General features: G+C 45.3%; 1 pseudogene; it reads left to right on the top strand.

Annotated features, from left to right (window-relative positions):
• The window catches only part of LOC147085081 (immunoglobulin superfamily member 1-like), a 28327-nt pseudogene extending 9423 nt beyond the window's left edge, over positions 1-18904 (top strand).
• Positions 18905-21624: the final 2720 nt, after the last annotated feature.

Below are 21624 nucleotides of genomic sequence, written 5' to 3'. Positions count from 1 at the left end.
GCTCCTGAGGGGCACATGTCGTGATGGCAGATGCCCTTGGGGGTCGGCCTAGATGAGGTCTGGCCGTCAAGGGGCCGGCTGGTGAATGCTGCAGCTGTGGCTGGCCAGCATCAGTCGCTGCAGCAGCTCCTGGCAGCTCCACTGGGGGAGTGGCAGTGGCGGCTGGAGGAATGGGGGCAAGCTGGCGGATGGCAGGCACTCGCTGTTCACCTGAGACACTGGCACTCGGCCGGGCCAGCACTGCAGCATGCGCACCAATCTGCCGAGGGACAGACGCTGTGCTGCTGCAGCGCGCCGGGTGCCCTGGCGATGCCTGGCTGACACAGCGAGTGTGGCAGCAGTGAGTGCCCGTGTTGACCTGTTCAGTGATCGTATCAGAGCACCCAGTGACTGCACGGCACCGCTGATCAGCTGGCCACTCGCTGCCTGAGCTGCCCCGAATTCCGCCCGGCTGGTGGTCTGTGAGGCCCCGAACTCGGTCACACTCTGAGACAGGGACTCGATGGCCTCAGGCAACCGTGCCACTACCCCCATGAGCTCCGTGTGCCGGCGCTCCGAGTCCGCGGACAAGTCCTCGAGGCGGCGCATCTCCTCGGCGTTGGCCGTCTCTGGACTGGAGGCCGGACTTTCCCTCTGGGGAGAAGGCCGCTGAGCTGGCTGACCCTTCCTGTGTTGCTGGACGCCGCTGGGCCCAGCAATTGGACTCCCCTCCGACCCTTCCCTCCTCTGGGGAGAAGGCCGCTGAGCTTCCACCCCCCTCCCGCGTTTCTGCAGGCCGCTGGTACCAGGAGCTACCCTCCCCTCCGACACTTCCCCCACGCTCCCCTCCAGGGAAGACGTGTCCCTTACATTGGCATGGTTTGCCGCAGCTGAGGGTTCCCCTGATGGGCCACCTTCCTCTTGCTTCTCCTCCTCCTCCTCTTCTGAGGGGCAGTCACTGGCAACTTCAGGGACCTCCACCTCACCATCTGAAAGCAGGAAGGCACAACATTAGCTTTAGAGTGAGGAGAGGGTGTCAGCGAGGGATGCATGAGTGGTGGCATTCAGCGCATTGGCCGGACAGTGGCAAAGGATGTAGATCTGATGCGCAAGTGGGACGAGAGAGGTCCAACAGGTGATGTCCTTACCATTGGTGCCCAGAACAGGGTCGGCATCTCCAGATGCAACGGGGCCAATCACCCGGGCACCCATGATGCACTCCACGCGATGTTGCAGCTCGGTGAGCGGCTGGACCTGGGGTCTGCCTCCCCCGGTCGCATTCCGGCTCCTCTTATTATTGGCCAGCTTGGCCTGCAAGAGAAAGGACAGCCTCTAAGCACAGTGTGTAGCCCTGATCTTGTGTGCACTGCATCCCATGGTCGAATAGCCTGGCCAGTGTGTCAAGTGCACAATGTGCAATTGATGTTCATGAGTGTCCCATAGCTGCTGCATGAGGGCTGGCCATTAGGGCTTTCAGGTCCCTTTGCCCATAATGTGAGTTGCACATGCAAGGATGAGGAGGACACTGGAAAGGGTACTCACCCTGACAATCCTGGCGAGGTCATTCAGCTCTTTGCGGCATTGGAAACCGCTCCTGGGGACCTCGCTGTTGGATGACACCTTGGTTGCGACATGCCTCCAGGCTCTCCGGTAGACGCGGGCCGGCGGCTTCCTGCCATTGTCCGGAAACAAAATATGGCATCTCTTCTCCACAGCACCAACCAGCACCCACAGGTCAAGCTCTGAGAAGCGCTGCGCTCATTCACGGGCCTGCTCCTTGGTTTCAGGCGCTATTTGGGTCCAGCAGCAGTGTTCAGGCCTAGCTGCAGGGCTCCACTATCCAGGGCGTGGCAGCAGACCAGGTCGACCCTTCCCCCTTAAGAGCTGGCCGGCACCAGGTTGTCTGCTGTCAATCAAGAAATGGCCGCACCTGCGCTGCGCCGGGCCTCGGCGCTCTCGCTCAGCACCTCCGGCTTAGCACCTAAAGAGAGGCGTGCATCGCCAGTTTTAGCGCTCGAGCAAACTCTTAGGGCGAAGCAAATAATATCGGAGAAGTGGGCTCGAATTTGCGCCTGGCACAAACTTTAGTGGCCGCCCGACTTTACCGCCCCAAAAGTGGCTATAATGAATTTCTAGGCCTGAATCTCTTCTTTCAGAGGAATGGAAGTGTCGGTTTCCCACACATGCGCAGTGCATGCACGAAACCGGCACTTCCATTGGGTTTACGCGTTAGTACCCCGTGTCTACTCACCCGCGGGGACCCGAATTTCTGGGCCAATATTGCGACACCCCCTCCTCTTTTACACCCACCTCTTTCTCACCTGAAGATTTTATACCCCGGACTATTGAGCTGCCAGTCCTACCCATCCCTCAACCATGTCTCTGTGATTAAAAGGTTGGGACCTGGTGCTGCACGCAACCTGGCCCTGCTCGACCACCGGGGAGCAGGATGCCGTGAAAGCAGCCCGACATGCCCCTGGGGGCGCTAACCAGAGGTGCAAATCAACCTAATTTACCAGTTTTTTAAAAAGACTGCAGTTGCACGTTCCTGTTATATTGTTTGAAACATCATATTATTGTTACATCCCTAACAATAATTTAAAAATTGCACAATAATTCCAGTGATCTGGAAAGCGGAGAGCTCACTATCTCCTGACACTTTTACCATTTCAGTGCGGCGGGTGTATTCTGGTAAAGGGCAGGTTGAACTTAGCTTATTACAATGATAACGATGTTAATTGATTGAAGGTTTTCGGTGTTTAAACTCCTTTGACTGTGCTTTCCTCTGGTGATTTACCGCAGCCAATCTTCTCTGTGAATCCACCATATGAAGTCATTGTATACGGAGAGACAATAACTATGACTTGTCGCTGTCAGTGTCCCCTCACACTGAACCGTTATTACCGAAGGCAGACTGAATTCCACAACCGGCCAGCTCCTAAAGGATAATGTTACACCTCATATGCTTTCACCGCAGTAGATGGCTTTGATGACATTTACACATGTGTATGTCTACACTCGGAGAATGGACAATGGAGATCTTCACAACCGAGCAATCCTGTTCAGTTAATTATGCGAGGTATGTTAACAGAACCAATTCTCCCAATGGGATTAGAACAATTTGTGCTTACTCAGCGATTAAACGATCCAGTGGAACAGTAGGGCACTTGGGCTGCAGGAACATTGGGCCTAGGATGTTAGATTTCAAACCCAACTTCTTTACATGGTGTGAGCGGATTTCTTAATGGTTACCATCACAACAAAGTGTTGTCCGGCGACAATAACTCAACTTATGATTCACACACGATTTTTTCTTATTTTAACAGGTATAGTACATTCACTAATAACATCATTTTATATAACTGTTCTACAAGGTTATATTATTTCACAATAGAACCTTAGAATGGTTACAGCACAGACAGAGGTCATATGGTCCGTTGAGCCCGTGCCAGCTCCCTTCAAGAGCATTTAATCTATTCCCCCTCATCCCGCCCTTTCCATCTGCCATCTTTTTTCCTTTCAGTTACTTATCTAATTCCATTTTGAAAGCCACGTCATTTTGAAAGCCATTTTGAGTCTGCTTCCTCCACCCTTTCAGGCAGTGCTTTTCAGATCTTAACCAGTCGCGGCGTAAAAATGTTTTTCCTCATTTCGCCTCTGATTCATCTGTCAATCACCTTAAATCTGGTTCTCGAGCATTTCACCAATGGGAACAGTTTCTCTCTATCTACTCTTCCTAGACCCCTCGTGACTTTGCACACCTCTGTCAAATTTCCGCTCAAAGGTTCCCTGCTCTAAGCGGAACAACACCAGCTTCTCCAGTCTATCAACGTAATTGAAATCCCTCATCCCTGGAACCTTTCTTGCAACTCTATCCTGCACGCTCTCTGAGGCCTTCACATTCTTCCTAAACAGCAGGGCCCAGGTCTCTCTGTTCCTGCACACAATTTAGAATTGTACCCTTTTGTTCACACTAGAATGTATCAGTTCACACTTTGCTGTGTTAAATTTCATCCGCCACATGTCCGTCCATTCCGCCAGCCTGTCTATGTCCTCTTGAAGTCAATTGGTTTCGTCCTCACTGTTCACTATACTTCCAGGTTTTGTGTCATCTGCAAATTTTGAAATTGTGCCCTGCACACAAGTCCTAATCATTAATATAAATCAAGAGAAGCTGTAGTCCTTGCACCAAAATCCTGGGGAGCACCAGTGTACACCTCCCTTCATCACGGAGACAACTGTTCACCACTACTCTATGTTTCCTGACACTTAGCCATTTCGTGTCCATGCTGCCACTGTCCACTATTTTCCATGGGCTTCAATTTTGTTGGCAAGCGTATTATGTGGAACGTTAGCAAATGCCTTTTGGAAGTCCATGTATACCACGTCAACCACATTGCCCTAATCAACCCTCTCTGTTACCTCATCAAAAACTCAATCAAGTCAGTTAAGCACGACTTGCCTTAGCAAATCCATGCTGCCTTGCCTTACTTAATCCACACTTGTCTAACTGACTGTTAATTTTGTTGCTGATGATCATTTCTTAAACTTTCTCCACCACCGCGGTAAAACTTACTGGCCTGTATTTGCTGGGATTATCCTTACAAACTATTTTGAATTTTCAATTCTCCAACCCCTGGCACCACCCCAAAGCTAATGAGGATTTTACAATTATGACCAGTACCTCCACAATTACAATCTGTACTTCCCTCAGCATCCTAGGGTACATCCCATCAGGTCCTCGTAACTTGTCTACTTTAAGTACAGCCAGCCATTCTAGTCCCACCTTCTGATCAATATTAACCCATCCAGTACCTCAACTACCTCCACTTTCACTATGACAAGAGGAAATGCAAGATGATATGCAATTAATAAGACCTGGTCCCTAGACCCGGAATTGCACCTTTTGGCTCTCTCAGCTGCTGGACTGGCTGTGGGCTTACGACTGCATTTGAGATGTTTATCTAACTAATAGATCAAAAATGTCCCTTTCTTATACTTTTCGGCTAGCTTAAACTACATCTGACACACAATAAATACGCAGATCCCCCATTTTTAATTGGTACCCCATTTTATAATCTATTTAGCTTTTTTCAATGTGCTAGAAGCTTTGTTTGTAGTACAGTAAGTGCATAACTTATGGTATATGACAATGAGTTGCCCCAAATTGACCACATATCTGTTTTACGCTTAATGCTGTTTTTACCTCAGAGAAACTTGTAATCATATCTTCAGAGGGTGCTGTGCAAATTCCCGCCCTCGACTGGATACCACGTGCACCATTGTGCATGTTGGTCATTTACAACCTATTTAAAATTTAACAGTGCCTGTCAAAAAACGAATACCAGCACCAAATTCAATTCAATGTGTGGTTTATAACTACAGGAAACCTTCTGGTATCCGGCACTGATGGGACCGAGCTGGTGCCGGTCGATCAACATTGCCGGAAAAACGAGCGCTGATGTTAAAACATATGGGGGGAGAAATTGGGTGAGTAGCGCCACCTGTTAGCGCCTAAAGAGGCAGTCAGTGGCTGTTGCGCCACTGGCTGCATCACCGGCGATATTCAGTAGGGGCGCTAATGGTGGTGTTAGGCATTTGCGCTGCGCCGCCACCGATGACGTCATCGGTGTGCACAGCGCCCCATTCGTGCCCCGTTCGCGATATTTGGGAGCGAACGCCGCAGTTGCACCGCTCGCTACCCGCGCCCGGTTCACGGGGCCTTACTGTGCCGGCAGCAGTGCAAGTTAAGGTGGAGGTGCGGGGCGGCCACTTTTCCGGTGGCCGCCTGCCAGCAACACCGTCCCCGGCCTCCCCATCCCACCCCCTGCGGCATTGCCAGCTGTTTTCCGAGAGCCCGGCACTTCTCTTCGGTGCCGGGCTCATTTGCCGGCACTCGTGATCGGGACTTGCGCTGTTGCAGGCACCTCCCCCTTAACAGTGGGAGGAAGGCCTGCAGTACCGCAGCGTGCCGTGCCGCAGCGTGTGGCGCTGTGGCACGTTGCGCTGTGATAATCAGTTTCAGCGCCCTATGAGGGACACGGAGTGCCTCGAGCCTCACCCCGTGTCCCTCGAGGGGCAATGAAACTGAATATCTGGTGATCGGTATCACTCCGATCGCTGCGATAAATCCTGCCCTCTGCCGACTTTTGTGGCACTTTGGCGCCCCAACCCAATTTCTATGCCATGGAGCTTCTGAGCTCCGGCTGAAGCAACAAACTCTGCTGCTAAGCAACAGTTTCAAAACAGTCGGCGCAGCTTGCAAGCATCTCTGTAGCTAAGCAACAGCTTCAGCTAGACGCTTCCAGAGCCAGGAATGGAGAAAAAAAGCAACAAAAAGTAAAGAAACTTATCTGAACTGACTCCTGAATTTTGCCGGTGGATAGAGCATTCCGGATATTTAACCTCCGGTTAAATGAAAGTTTCCTGTAGTCTGCTTCGATTAGGAAACGGTGGAGACCTTTAGGGTTTATGAATGCTAATATCAATGCTCTGATTATAGAGAGTGCTTGCATTCTGAGTATCAGGGAAAATAAAGACAGCCTGAAGTATCAACAGGTTACAGGAATCTATCGATATTAAACAGACTTCTGTTTTTCAGTCGAGTAGTAAAAACTTCAGTGTTATTATGATTATATATCGCTATATTTTTATCTACTTTAACATAAAAACAATCTAAACATGGAGCATCATTTCCTCAGAGTATAACACAGTTCACAAGCAGAGTTGTCTCAATAGTTCCAAGAATATGTGTGCACACAAGTAGGTTACTCTCTTTTTATCAATACTTAATAAAAATGCTTCTTTTTTACACACTATTCATTTTTATCAAACCGGATGTGGCCTGAACTTATTTGGTAGCCTCCGGTCAATGCATTTTCATACCACCGATTCATACCCACACAAGTTGACATTTCTAGTACATCAACATGTTGTAGTTTCCTGTCAATGCGCAGTCCTTCTTCTGATGCATACCCACACAACCTAACATTTCTCATACATCAACATTCAGTAAGCTTTGGTCTATGCACCGTCCATCAGCCATTTTGTATGCACACAAGTTTACAATTCTCGTACATCAAAATCTCATTGTTTGCAATGTTGTTTTATGGGATGTTTATTGTACGGAAATATTATAAACAGCCCAAGGCCCTACTTCAATCTTGAACACTTGCTGCTGCTCAGTGTAATATGTATCTTTCCCACTCTCTCTCTCTCTCGTTCTCTCTCCAATGATGCCATCCACGTTTCTTTGCTGTGCACTGAATGATATAAACCTGCAAACATTTAAAGCCGATTTACCCGAGTTCAGCAAGCCAACAGAATCAGGAAAATGAAATATCTGCCTGAGAATGGGGTGGTCAGTTAAAGCATTGAGCCAAAGGAAGGTCGGGTTGTGCACAGTGAATGGAGATGTACAGTAAGCGGCTACCATATGAAAAAAAAAATTACAGACTGAAATAAATACCTTGCATCAAAGGAATAATCAGCACATTCTGGTTCATCCTGTTTTCAATCTGTACTTTTCTTGTAAGTAATAACAAAAAACGATGTATGCTTTGGAAGCAAGGCGACAGATTTTGTTTTTCACATATAAAAGTGTCCTCATATGTCATTCAGTAGACTTTTGTCTCACAATTTCATACAATATTTTTGATACAGATGAACTCCCGGAGCCGACAATCTACATGGACCCAGATTCCAGTGCAGATTCAAACGGAGAAAATGTTGCCATTTCCTGCAAAGGTGACATTCGCTCCGGAGGGGGAACATTTCTCTTGTTCAAAGATCACAAAGGAAATCCTGTACAGACTCGTAAAGTGAGTGGCGATGAGCGGATTGTGACATTCAACATAACTACCCGAAGAGAAGGCTTTAGGGGAAATTACAGTTGCCGATATCAAACAGAGGTTGTAGGATGTTCGAGGAATTCGCCATTCAGTAAAGATGTCCTGATTACGGTGAAATGTAGGGACCAACACATTTCAAAACGAGGTTGTGTTCTTGTATCTCAATGTCTGTCTTGTTCGGTCATATATTGTCAATATAGGAGACCAATTCCCTTTTAAATCGAACTGAGATGTACGAATTTCCATGCTGTTTTTGATCTATTGTCTTAATCTTTCCATGCGTGCTGTATAGCTTGCAGAACCTAAACCTGTTATCGTCAAATAATGGTCATGAAATAAAGGCTGGATGGGTTAGTTAACTCTCTTTATTTACATGTGTAGAATTTCCAGGTAACTCCCGATTTCATCTTCAACCCTCTTTGCGTTGGTCCATCAGCATCTGAAGACAGCCCACATACCAGGGAGTATCTGGCTGTGTAGCTTCAATGCGGCCTAATAGGTTGACCTGAAGATATTCAATTTGTCTCCGGCAAGCGAGCTGCGCCCAAGATCAATAAAATGTGCAAAATACATAGATATACATTGGCGCTCCTCCATGTACTGCAAGGCCTGATTGACTTCGAATGCTGATCCTAGGCTTTTACAGCCAAACTGCTTCCATGACTCTTTTCAAGTGGATTGGATCACAAATTGAAATACATTCATACTTCAGATATCTTGCTGCAGTTGTACAGGGCCTTGGGGAGACCACACCTTGCGTATTGTGTGGAGTTTTGGTCGCCTTACCTGAGGAAGGATGTTCTTGCCATGGAGGGAGTGCAGCGAAGATTCACCAGACTGATACCTGGGATGGCAGGAATGACGTATGAGGAGAGATTGGGTCGATTGGGCTTATACTCGCTAGGTGTGTAGAAGAATGAGAGGGGATCTCATTGAAACTTATACAATTCTAACAGGACTAGACAGACTAGATGCAGGAAGGATGTTCCCGATGACCGTGGTGTCCAGAACCAGGGGTCACAGTCAAAGGATAAGGGGTAAGTCATTTAGGGCAGAAATGAGGAGGAATTTCTTCACCCAGAGAGTGGTGAACCTGTGGAATTCTCTACCACAGAAGGCAGTAGAGGCCAATCCATTAAATATATTCAAGAAGGAGTTAGATATATTTCTTAATGCTAAAGGGATCAAGGGATATGGAGAGAAGGCAGGGACAGGGTACTGAATTTGGATGATCAGCCATGATCTCATTGAATGGCGGAGCAGGCTCGAGGGGCCGAATGGCCTACTCCTGCTCCTATCTTCTATATTTCTATGGTACAATTCAGATTCACTCAGATACTGCCGGGTATGATGAAATACAAATACGAATAAAAAAATCCTTGAAATATTGAGGCTTCCTTTATTGAAACAATGAACATTATGGGGCGATATGATGCAAAATGTTACAATTATAAAAGAATGGGAGAAGACCGATAAAACCAAACTATTCCCAGCAGTTATGATTAATAATTAAGTGGACAGAATTACAATATTAAATGTAAGAGAGCCAGAACAAACTCTTTATAGTGCGAGATGTAGAAGATATGGAATTCCCTATCAAGGGTATTGGTTGAGGAAGTAATCAGTCAAGGTTGCATTATATCGGTGGATGAATGAAAAGTTGATGAATGGATTTGTGAACAGAGTTGTGCAAATGTGATTCAACTATTTGCTCACCAGTCTGGTCCGCACAATTAATGACAAAGTGTGCAAAATTTGATCTAAGTATTGTACCTGGACTCAGAGCCTCGTCTACTGGTACCCACACATTCTTGTGTGCGGATCTGTGTATGATGATACTTTATCTGGACTCCATGACAATGCATGATCAAACTGAACTTCGTCACAAAACAACAACTGAATTGTGGCTAATCGTAGTCGGCGCATCTAACTAAGATCCGAGGCCATTGCCGAGAGATTCCAAACATTATCAATTCCATATTGCAGCAAACTCACCCCAGTTGCCACAACTCTCAAAGTTCCCTTGTACTGTTTAGTCTGCCGGATCCCAAATGATTCTTCTCACATCACATTCAGTGACCAAGGCATCTCAGGAAACGTGTGAGGACTCCCCTAGTTGCTGCTGTTGCGAAGGTTTTCAGTCCTTCCTGTAGCAGCTTGATTATCAGATGTCAAGGAATGTTCCGTTTCATCCCCAAACAAGGACGCCTTCCATTGCCTTCATCCTTGCTGCCAAATGTCGAAGGTGTCAAGAGACAAAGCAAGAGGTCTATCTGTAGCACCTGTCCAATATATAGCGCCTTTAAAGCTGTATAACGTCACAAGGCGTTTCCCATGATCATAGTGGGACTAAACCTGACAGCGAGTTTAGGAAGGAGACAATAGGTCTTTTCGTCAAAGCGATCAGCACGATTGGATAGGCTGGTGTTGCTTTGTTTGGAACAGAGGCAGCTCAGCGGCGACTTAATTGAGGTGTATAACATTTTGAGGAGCCTAGCTAGAGTGGATAGGAAGGACCTATACCCTTAGCAGAGTGTTTGTTGTGGTGCAATAAAATTAATTAAATCCGCACACTAGTCTGTAAATGGTAAAATAGACAAGCAGTTTATTGAGAACACAGAAAACACAAATTATTCTACAGTACAATACAAACAGTCCATGGAGGTACCTATAGGCTGATCAGGGAGTACAGCTTAGAGTTCCCGCAGCTCGTTCCTAGCTGACTCTCCGATTGTCTTTAGTCTCTGGTATTTAAGCATACAAAAACCGTGGCAGGCTCTAAAGCCCGCATGCACATTTGTTAATTGGCTGATTCCCTATCTCGCGTCACATAATATTTATTGTCACATGATCACCTGTTGTTTTATTTCATGACCATTAGTAAAACCACATGTCTGCATTTCTGTTTGACTGTGCTCCGTGTGATTTTACTTACCTCTAGGTTCCATTTCTTGTGGTTGGCGCTTCTGTACCTGTTTTATGTAATCTGGCAAAGCATCAAGACCTTGCGGTTAACATGTCTGAACTGTCTCCGCTGTTGTCTCGTGTGCAAGCTGCATTGTTAACCCCTTAATTCCTGAAGGGTGCCAATGCTTCACTTCTGAGCCATTTGCAAAGCATCTTTATTTCTGGCTGTTGTTGCCAGGCAGAAATGCCTTGACTACTTATTCTTACCCATGAAGCTATGCTTCCACTAATTGTGATTTCTAAAAATCCATGTCAGTGTTCAATAACCAGGGGACATGGAATTAAACTAATTGGTAGAAGGATTAGAGGAGGGTTGAAGAGAATTTTTTTTTTACCCAGAATGTGGTGTGGGTCTGAAAGTCATTGGATGAAAGGGTGGTAGAGGCAGAAACCCTTATCACAATGAAAAATTACTTTGATATGCATTTGTAGTGCCGTAACCTACAGTGCTACGGACCAAGAGCTGGGAAGTGGGATTAGGGTGGATAGCGCTTTTTCAACCTCCCTGTAAATGTTTGCAATTCAACGAGTGCCGGTCCTCATGCATAGCTATTCATGACCAAAAATGATAAAACATGATGTCTTCTACTTCAGTAATAAAAATCCGTTGAGTGCACAACAGACGTTCGAAGTAGAACAGCGCATTTCAAAATGTATCAGTTTATCAGGATATTCTGATGCATTATATATTCACCTATATCACTTAATAATATCTGCCATTTGCCTCACACACCTCGCATTCCTACAGACAGGAGTGGGCAATACCGACAATGCCATGGCGAATCTAATTCATGGATTAACTGACATTGACTGCACCGGAAAACAAGTTAACGCCGTTAATTGCTTGCTTTGTGCCCCCAGGCCTCTCACTGAGACATATGTGTACAATGTTACAACAAGAGTATGAATAAGTGAGAATCGAATCAAAGCGAATTAACATTGAGGAAGCTGTAAAATTCAACAAGATTCACTGCAGACAAATAATATCAGTAATTGCTTTAATGGCCTTGTTTAAGAACATCGTAAATGCATTATTTCCATTAATCATTTCTGAAAAATGAGTTCTAAAGGAACACATTAAGCATTTTGAAGGAAAAACTGTTAAACTCCTATTATTATTATAACCCTGAACATAACAGTCATTACTGTATTTTTCTTGTTGCAGTAGAGGAACTGCCAGCGGGTGTGAACAATGACTTTGTGTAAATAATAAAGCGAGGGTTCATGTTCAATTTCAGTTTAATTTGGAAGCGTAAATGACTAATTTAAGACTTGCACACAATGAACTATCAATGCTCATTGCTTCTTCCACAGAACAATATCTCATGGTGCCCTTATTCCGACTCTGCCTCAGTGCCTTCGTGGTCATTGTGATGGTGATATTCATTGTTGAGCATTTCGTGAATGTTAACCCACGCGAAGGTAAGGCATTAAATAGAATTGCAAATGTTAGATTTGTCTAAAATGTTTTGAGTTATTCTGTAGTATTCTCTGGAAAGGGCATACCTACATCGTTATGCCTAATACAGAGCCTTGCAAAAAGCACCACATATCCAGTCACGTAGTATTACATAATATTTAGAGCACTGAATCAGGTCAGTCGGCCCAACAGGTCCGTGCCGGTGTTTATGCTCTGCACAAACCTCATCCCACCCATCTTCATCAACCCCATCAGCATATCCTTCCATGCCTTACTCCCTCATGCGTTTATCTAGCATCTCTGTAAATGCATCGATGATGTTGGTCTCAACCATTACTTGCGTTTGCGAGTTCCACATTTTAACCACTCTCTTGATTAAGAAGTTTCTCCTGAATTGCTTATTGGATTTATCAGTGAATATTTTTATCCATGCCCATAGTTCTGGTCTCATCCGTAAGTGCAAACATGTTCTCTACAGCTAACCTATCAACACCTTTCATAATGTCAAAGCTCTCTATCAGGTCAACCCCTAGTGTTCTCCCTTCTCGAAAAGAGACCGCTGCCCGCTCAATCATTCCTGATAGTTAAAACACTCCTGTTCTGATATAATTCTAGTAATTCATTTTTACCTGCTCCGTGCCTCTATATCCTTTTTATAATATGGAGACCAGAACTGTTCACAGTATTCTAAGTGTGGTCTAACCCAGGTTCAACACAATATTAGCAAAACTTCTCAACCCTCAGTCGTTTGTTTCCAGAGTAAAGAGACAATGCCTGTTGAATAATTCCTGATAGGTATAACCTCTCAATTGTGGTATGATTCTAGTAAATATTTTTTGCAGCTTCTCCATACCTCTATATGCATTTTATAATATGGAGACCGGAACTGTTCACAGTATTCCAAGTGTACTCTAACCATGGTGCAATACAATGTTAACATAGAAACATAGAAGATAGGAGCAGGAGTAGGCCATTCGGCCCCTCGAGCGGGCTCCGCCATTCAATGAGATCATGGCTGATCATCCAAATTCAGTACCCTGTCCCTGCTTTCTCCCCATTTCCCTAGATCCCTTTAGCCTTAAGAAATATATCTAACTGCTTCTTGAATATATTTAATGAATTGGCTCTACTGCCTTCTGTGGTAGAGAATTCCACAGGTTCACCACTCTCTGAGTGAAGAAATTCCTCCTCATCTCAGTCCTAAATGGCTTACCCCTTATCCTTAGATTGTGACCCCTGGTTCTGGACTCCCCGACCACCTGGAACATCCTTCCTGCACCTAGTCTGTCTAGTCCTGTTAGAATTTTATAAGTTTCAATGAGATCCCCTCTCATTCTTCTAAACTCCAGTGAATACAAGCCCAATCGACACAATCTCTCCTCATACGTCATTCCTGCCATCCCAGGTATCAGCCTGGTGAATCTTTCCTGCACTCCCTCCATGGCAAGAACATCCTTCCTCAGATAAGGCGACGAGAACTGCACACAATTCTCAAGATCTTCCCTGATTTTCAATTCTACCCTTGTAGAAATTAACCAAAATTGTTTATTTGCTTTTTATGGGCTTATTTACCTGCTTCACTACTTTTAGTGATTTGTATACAAGTACCCCCAGATTCCACTTCTCCTCTACTCCATTTAGGCAGTATTTTCAATGGAGTATGTAGCCTATTAATGCATCCTACCTAAACGTGCTACCTTACACATCTATATAAACATATGTAACTTTATTTGCCTATTACATGCCCAATCTGCAGGTTTATTATTATCTTCCTGCAAATGTTGTGGGCCTCCTCTGTATCAATTGCAATACCCAATGTGGTGTGTGATAATAATAACTTCCGGGAAGTTATGTGCATCACTTCCTGTGAACTGTGACCTGTGAACTATGAACTGTGAACTCTGTACATACATCACTTCCTGTCATATGTCACTTCCTGTTGGACCGGTATAAATAGTGAACACCTCAGTATTGTAAGGGGCTTCTACCAGAGGCATGGTGAAGACCTCTCTTGTATATAGTGTGATTATAAGTTGCTTAAAGCTTACTTTAAAGTTACTTAATGTGTGAGACTCCTTTTTCTTACATCAATTTAAGCAACGTACTATTTACACTCACAAATACTAGACCTTCGGACAAACTCGGAGTTAAGGATCCAGGGAACCACCCATCATGCAAAACCTTCTTAAACCTACTCGTCTGGACTTGGACCCAAAAACACCAGCAGCTGGCAGGGTATGGAAGCATTGGTACCGTACTTTTGAGAATTTCCTTGATGAATGTAACGCGGATGCTCCTACTAAACTGAGGATACTTATCAACTATGTGACTCCAACAGTGTTTGAATATGTTGATGAATGGGATAATTATGATGAGGTGATTCGGGCGCTTAAGAAAATGTATGCCAAGACTCCAAATGAGGTCTATGCTAGACATCTACTGGCCACAGCCCGACAATGGCCAGGTGAATCGATTAACGAATTCCTTCAAGGACTTCGCAGGCTCAGCATAGATTGTAACTTTCAGGCAGCCTCAGCTGAGCTGTACCGCGAAGAAATGATTCGCGATGCTTTCATCTGCGGGATTGCCACTCCATTTATACGCCAGCATCTACTAGAAAGTAAAACACTTGAGCTACAAAAAGCTTTTGACCTAGCTTGTTCTCTGGATTTGGCAAAGAGAAATGCAGACCTCTATCAGCTGCCCAGATCTCGAACTGCTGCTGTAACTGCAACCAGACAATCCAAGTGGTCTCAGGTGAACCCTATCATGGAGGAATCTTATCCTGATAATTCTGATGAAGAAGAGGAGGATGACCCCACTTTAGCAGCCTCTTGGCAATCTAGGAAGAAATGCTTCTTTTGTGGAGATGCTTTTCACCCTAGGAAACTCTGCCCTGCCCGCAATGCGTTCTGCAGTCATTGCAAAAAAAAAGGACACTTTGCTAAAGTTTGCCAATCAAGAGCCTCTACGAGGGCCTATCCAGCTAAGGCCTACGGAACTGCCCCAATTAGGGCCTATCAAGATGCTCCAGCTAGGACCTATCAAGCTTCCTCTCGAGCTCTCTCCCGAAGAAGCACACCGAGAGTTTTAGCCACTCTCTGTGCAACGACACCAATTACAGCTGCTTGCCCACAGAACCTGTTTCATGCAGCTACAAAAGTTTCAATTAAAGGGCATACCTTAGATGCCTTAATTGACTCAGGAAGTACTGATAGTTTCATTAAAGAACAGATTGTTGCGAAATTGAAACTAAATGTCTTCCCATCGGACCAGGCAATTGCGATGGATCAGTCATCACTTAATACCAGAATCTCCGGCTTTTGTGTTGTTGATATGACACTTCATGGTCGTATGTATCCCTCCACCCGACTTTCGGTGCTCAAGGACTTATGTAGTGATCTCCTCTTAGGGCTGGACTTCCAAAAACAGCATAAGAAACTCACCATTGAGTTCGGCGGATCCAAACCCGGACTTACTATTTCTAATATACCGTCTAAATTATCGTTTTGTGCATTGTCAGCAGCTTCACTTGATGAACCCTCATTATTTGCCAGTATTCCGCCTCGATGCAAACCAATAATAACGAAATTGCGGCGCTTTAATCAGGAAGACCAATCTTTTATTGAGGCTGAAATCTCTCGACTTCTAGCAGAGGATATCATCGAACCATGTTCGTCGCCCTGGCGGGCTGAAGTCGTCATTGTCAAGAACCCTCTAAAACCTCACAAACAGCGACTATCCATTGATTATTCACAAACCATCAATCAATATACCGACTTGGACGCCTACCCATTGCCGCGCATTGATGATATGGTTAATAAACTGGCCGAATACAAAGTGTTCTCAACTTACGATTTAAAAAGTGTCTATCATCAGGTACCCTTGAAGGTCTCAGATAAGCAGTACACGGCCTTTGAGGCTAATGGACGGCTGTACCAATTTCGTCGCCTCCCTTTCGGGGTTACTAATGGAGTGGCTGTCTTCCAACGGGCAATGAATGGCCTGGTTAAGCAGGAAAACCTAAGGGACACTTTTCCCTATCTTGATAACATTACCATTGCAGGTCACGATCAACAGGAACACGACGCCAACCTCCAAAAATTTCGGGATTCCCTCCATCGCCGTAATTTAACCCTGAATGAATCCAAATCTGTTGAGTCGGAACTGACCATCAACATCCTTGGCTACTGCGTAGGCAATGGTATCATTAAGCCAGACCCAGAAAGACTTCGCCCGCTCCAAGAGCGCCCGTCACCTAAGAATCCGGCTTCTTTAAGTCGGGCTCTCGGTTTGTTTGCATACTATGCTAAATGGATTCCTCATTTTTCAGACAGAATCCTACCCTTGCTGCATGCGAGATCATTTCCATTGGAAACGCTGGCTGTTGCAGCCTTTAACCTTCTCAAAAAACAGTTGGAGAAAGCGGCTCTTCACTTCATTGATGAGAATCTCCCTTTCATAGTCGAATGTGATGCCTCGGAGGTGGCGATCTCGGCTACTCTAAATCAGGAAGGTCGTCCTGTAGCATTTATGTCCAGGACCTTACAAGGTGCCGAGCTACATTATCCTCCATTTGAGAAGGAAGCCACAGCCATCATAGAGGCAGTACGGAAGTGGAACCATTTTCTAGCTCGCCAAAACTTTACATTAATTACGAACCAGCGATCAGTCGCCTTCATGCTCGATAATCGGAAACGAACCAAAATTAACAATAATAAAATCCAACTTTGGAGGATGGAACTGGCCTCTTTTGGTTATACCATTCACTATCGACCTGGCAAGGAGAATGTGGCACCGGACACCCTCACACGGGCATTCTGCTCCACTATGTCGTCCTCTACTCTCATAGATGTCCATAATGGATTGTGTCATCCTGGCGTTACGCGCATGCTACATTTCGTACGATCACGGAATCTCCCTTTTTCTACTGGAGATGTAAAGAAAATATGCTCAGAATGCCGGCTTTGTGCGGAATTAAAACCTCAGTTCTTCCGCCCCTCAGATGGTTTACTCATACATGCAACCCAACCGATGCAACGACTTAGCATTGATTTTAAGGGCCCAGTGCCCTCTTCAACTCGGAACACATATTTGCTCACCACGATTGATGAATATTCACGTTTTCCGTTTGCCTTCCCCTGCTCCAATATGTTGGCGTCCACAGTAATCTGCTGCCTTGAGCAGGTATTTTCTCTCTGTGGCATGCCGGCTTATAATCACTCAGATCGGGGTCCATCCTTTATGTCAAAGGACCTCAAGGACTACCTCTCAGAACGGGGAGTTGCTACAAGCAAAACAACACCATACCATCCCATCGGAAATGGGCACGTAGAGAGCTATAACGGTATCATCTGGAATTCCGTACGTCTTGCTTTAAGATCTCGGGGCCTACCAGACCAGCAATGGGAAGCAGTGCTTCCGGATGCATTGCACTCTATACGGTCCCTTCTTTCTACAGCCACAAACACTACACCTCATGAGCGTTTCTTTGGATTCCAGCATCGCGCATCTCATGGGACATCACTCCCATCATGGCTAACTACTCCTGGACCGGTACTACTACGAAGATACGTTCGGACGTCTAAAAATGAACCCCTCATAGACGAGGTCGAACTAACAAATGCCAACCCCACCTATGCAAACATACGGTATCCCGATGGCCGAGAATCTACCGTATCATTAAGGAACCTGGCTCCCTGCCCGCCAGGACCTAGTGGGACATCGTGTGATGGTATTTCACCAGGACACTCTTGGAATCTATCGGGTACCCCTCTCCAAGATCCTGATCGGACACCAACTAGCTTGGTGCCGGAAGAACCCCGTACTCAAAGTTGCGACCCTCCCAGTACCGCGCATGAAAGTACTGATCCACCACAGACCAACTCTGCACCTCCCTCTGAACAGAGGCAGACCGACTTTGAACCTATTGGGGCTCGTACACGAAGCCATGATCTCCCCGACCCTTCACAGCGTAATCCAGGCCACACAGACTCTGACCAATGGCCAACCGCATGTAAGCAGACCAACGACCCTCTACGACAGGAACCCAAACGGGTGCGACTCTTCCTCGTTCGGCGGCTGCGGAACAAAAGGAAGACCACGGCCTTCTAATCCTGCAGGAGCGAAGAATGTGATAATAATAATAACTTACGGGAAGTTATGTGCATCAATTCCTGTGAACTGTGAACTGTGAACTATGAACTGTGAATTTGTACATACATCACTTCCTGTCAATGTCACTTCCTGTTGGACTGGTATAAATAGCGAACTCCTCAGTATTGTAAGGGGCTTCTACCAGAGGCATGGTGAATACCTCTCTTGTATATAGTGTGATTATCAGTTGCTTAAAGCTTACTTTAAAGTTACTTAATGTGTGAGACTCCTTTTTCTTACATCATGGTGTTACCTGTAAATTTTGATATTATATATCTCTATAGGGACAGGTGGGCAGGGACCTGATAGAGAGTGTTCTGGCAGTGTCCCTGACCACAGATGTCCCATTCAGCAATGTTACAGGATTTCGGCAAGTTAGTGATACAACTTGCATCAATCATCCTCAATTCTATTTAGTCAATCCAGTGTCATTATATGTTTGTTTTTTTATACAGGAAAAGAAACATGGGACAAAATGTGTTCTCCAGACAGCCAGAACAGGCAGAACATGCTCATTATGTCCCTGGATTGAATTTCTGTTTCAGGGGTGTTTTTTAACCTTTGCAGAAGAGATTGCTTGCCTGCGGATCAGATATTTTGCTACTATATTACTTTTGAAGGACAGCTATGTCTGTCTTGATGCTGTTCCCTCTCTAATATATAGGTTACAGTGACAAATCCGCACTGAACACTTTACACTTACTTTAGCAGAACATGTACGAGAATCAGGAAGAACAGGACAATTTCTGTGAAGTAGAAATTGATCTGTGTGAAGCGCCTTGGTGGGAGAGATGAACTGAGCCAGAGGACCCAGCGATTCCTCCTGATTAACGTGGCTATTGAGATCTGTGAGGATCACATAAAACCGTCCTTGGATGCTCCCACAGAGGAGGAATCAATTGCTCAAGAAACAGAAATAGGACAGGAACAGATGCCTAAACGCTCACAGGTTAGGGAATGGTCCAGCAGACTGCAGACCCAAATTTCATCCGGGTATGTATAAATACGCCATATTCTCAATGAAAGTAGAGCAACTGTTCACCAAAGAGTCCAAGAAAATGCGTCCAGGGCCCCAAACATCCCTTCCAGGTGAAACAGCGATTTACTTGTACTTCTTGCAATCTAGTATACTGTATTCGCTGCTCACGATGTGATCTCCTCTACATTGGGGAGACCAAACGCAGATTGGGTGACCACTTTGCGGAACACCTCCGTTCAGTCCGTAAGGGTGACCCCGAGCTTCCGGCCGCCTGTCATTTTAATTCACCGCCCCAGTCCCACTCGGACCTCACCGTCCTCGGCCTCTTGCATTGTTCCATGGAAGCTCACCGTAAACTCGAGGAACAGCACCTCATCTTCCGATTAGGCACTTTACAGTCTTCAGGACTCAACATCGAGTTCAACAATTTCAGATCATAACCTCGGCCGCTATTACTTCTTTACTTATATTTTTTATCCACATCTTTGTTTTGGCCTTTCTCCCCCCCCTTTCTTCTTTTTTCTCTCTCCCACATGGCAGCTGTCTCCCATTCTGCAAGCGCATTTCACACCTAATCTAGAGCCGTGTTTTGTCTCCACTAGTCCTATCACCATCTCGTCTCGTTTTGAATACCTCTTAATGTCTCTTCACTTCTCTTTTATTCTCTCCCAGCCTGGCCTCTTAATCTATTTCATTTCCTGTGCTTCTTTAGTCTTGACAAAGGGTTTTGAATGAAAACGTTGACTCTATTTTCTTTCCACGGATGTTGCCTGGCCTGCTGAGATTTTCCAGCATTTTCTGCTGCTATTTCGGATTTCCAACATCTGCAGTATTTTGCTATAGTCCAAGAAATGTGATGGGCAGATAATAGAAATAATTGGATAAAATCTTCAAGAAACTCAAGAGAATGAACGTCTACTGAACAAGAATTGGCAATATCTCTGATACAAATGGAACAAGATAGGCTGAAACATTGAACGCAAATGCTTATTTGAAGGGGAAGATTAATAAAATTGATAAGAAAGGATAATTAGCGGAAGGCAATGAGTCACGGCTGATATTCACAGGAACTGTACAGTTAATAATGTGGAAACAAATGACACAGCATCAGCCCAGCTCCAACCTCTTTGGCTTCGGATCTTATCGCAATGAATGGTTATTTCTTGCTATCAAACAACCTGATCAAATTCAGACTTGGAAAGTAAAGGAAGGAACACTCTGACACCCCGAAGATGGGGCATTGTTGTCTTTGTATTCTGAGTTCTGAGGGATCCATGGCAAGAAAGTAAAATCTGTTGGTGAAGTTGGAAGAAACTGCACACAGGAATGCAGGAATGGCTTTAAAGTCCTTTGAACGGATGGTGTATGAGGTAGGAACAGCGCAGTCAGCGCAGACACCACAGTGTCAGGTGTGGCTCAGTTGGTAGTACACTCGCCTCTGGGTCAGAAGGTTTTGGTTCAAGTCTCACTTCGAAGAAGAGCTGGGCAGTTTTTGCCGGTGTCCTGGCCAATGATTATCCTTCAATTAACATGACAAAAAAACATTATCTGGTCAGTATCACATTACTGTTTGTGGGACCTTGCTGGGTGCAAATTGGCTGCCGCGTTTCAAACATTACAATAGTGACTACACTCCAATAGTTCTCCATTTGCTGTCAAGTGCATTGAGACGTTAGGTCGTGAAAGGCGCTATATAAATGCAAGTCTTTCTTTCAGACTGATTACTGATTGTTGTGGATGAGGAATACAAATGAACTAGGGCACATTCTTCAGCCTCAAGCTAAAAGTGAAGCCTAGGAAGATTGGAGTGTACTTGAACTATCAGGGCGGACTGGTGCTTACGATATGCCTCATCTCTGCCAATTCATTGATGCGTTTTCTGAGAAACTCTACCGTAACTACACTCTTGTAGTGAACAACAATCTCAGAAGCGCTGAAAATCTGCAGGATTAAGGTTCAATTGGCTGCTTTCATTTCTTGCATCTGCCTTTCAGATCCTCATTCCTGTCTCATCCCAGGAACAATTCATGTTGTTATGCACTTGGTAATTAGAGTTTAACTAATATGTCTTCAAGTGGTTGTACTCAATAGTTTGCATGATTATATTGATACTGGCCTGAGCTTATTATTCTGTTTTGCGATAACCTCAGTATTGCTCTGAAGTGTCAGCCTGGGCTCATTGGCAGAACTCTGGCTCACACTTGTGCACATAATGTAGCCTGGCACTTGAGGGATGCACTTCGTGAGATGCTGTCTTCCTGATGAGAGGTGAA

This window comes from Somniosus microcephalus, unplaced genomic scaffold (genome assembly GCF_052327205.1).
Source record: "Somniosus microcephalus isolate GS21.2 unplaced genomic scaffold, FLI_Smic_1.0 unresolved_chr9, whole genome shotgun sequence".
NCBI classification, from domain to species: Eukaryota; Metazoa; Chordata; class Chondrichthyes; order Squaliformes; family Somniosidae; genus Somniosus; species Somniosus microcephalus.
Note: the sequence above shows the minus strand (reverse complement) of the source record. Positions and strands in the feature narration are given on the sequence as shown.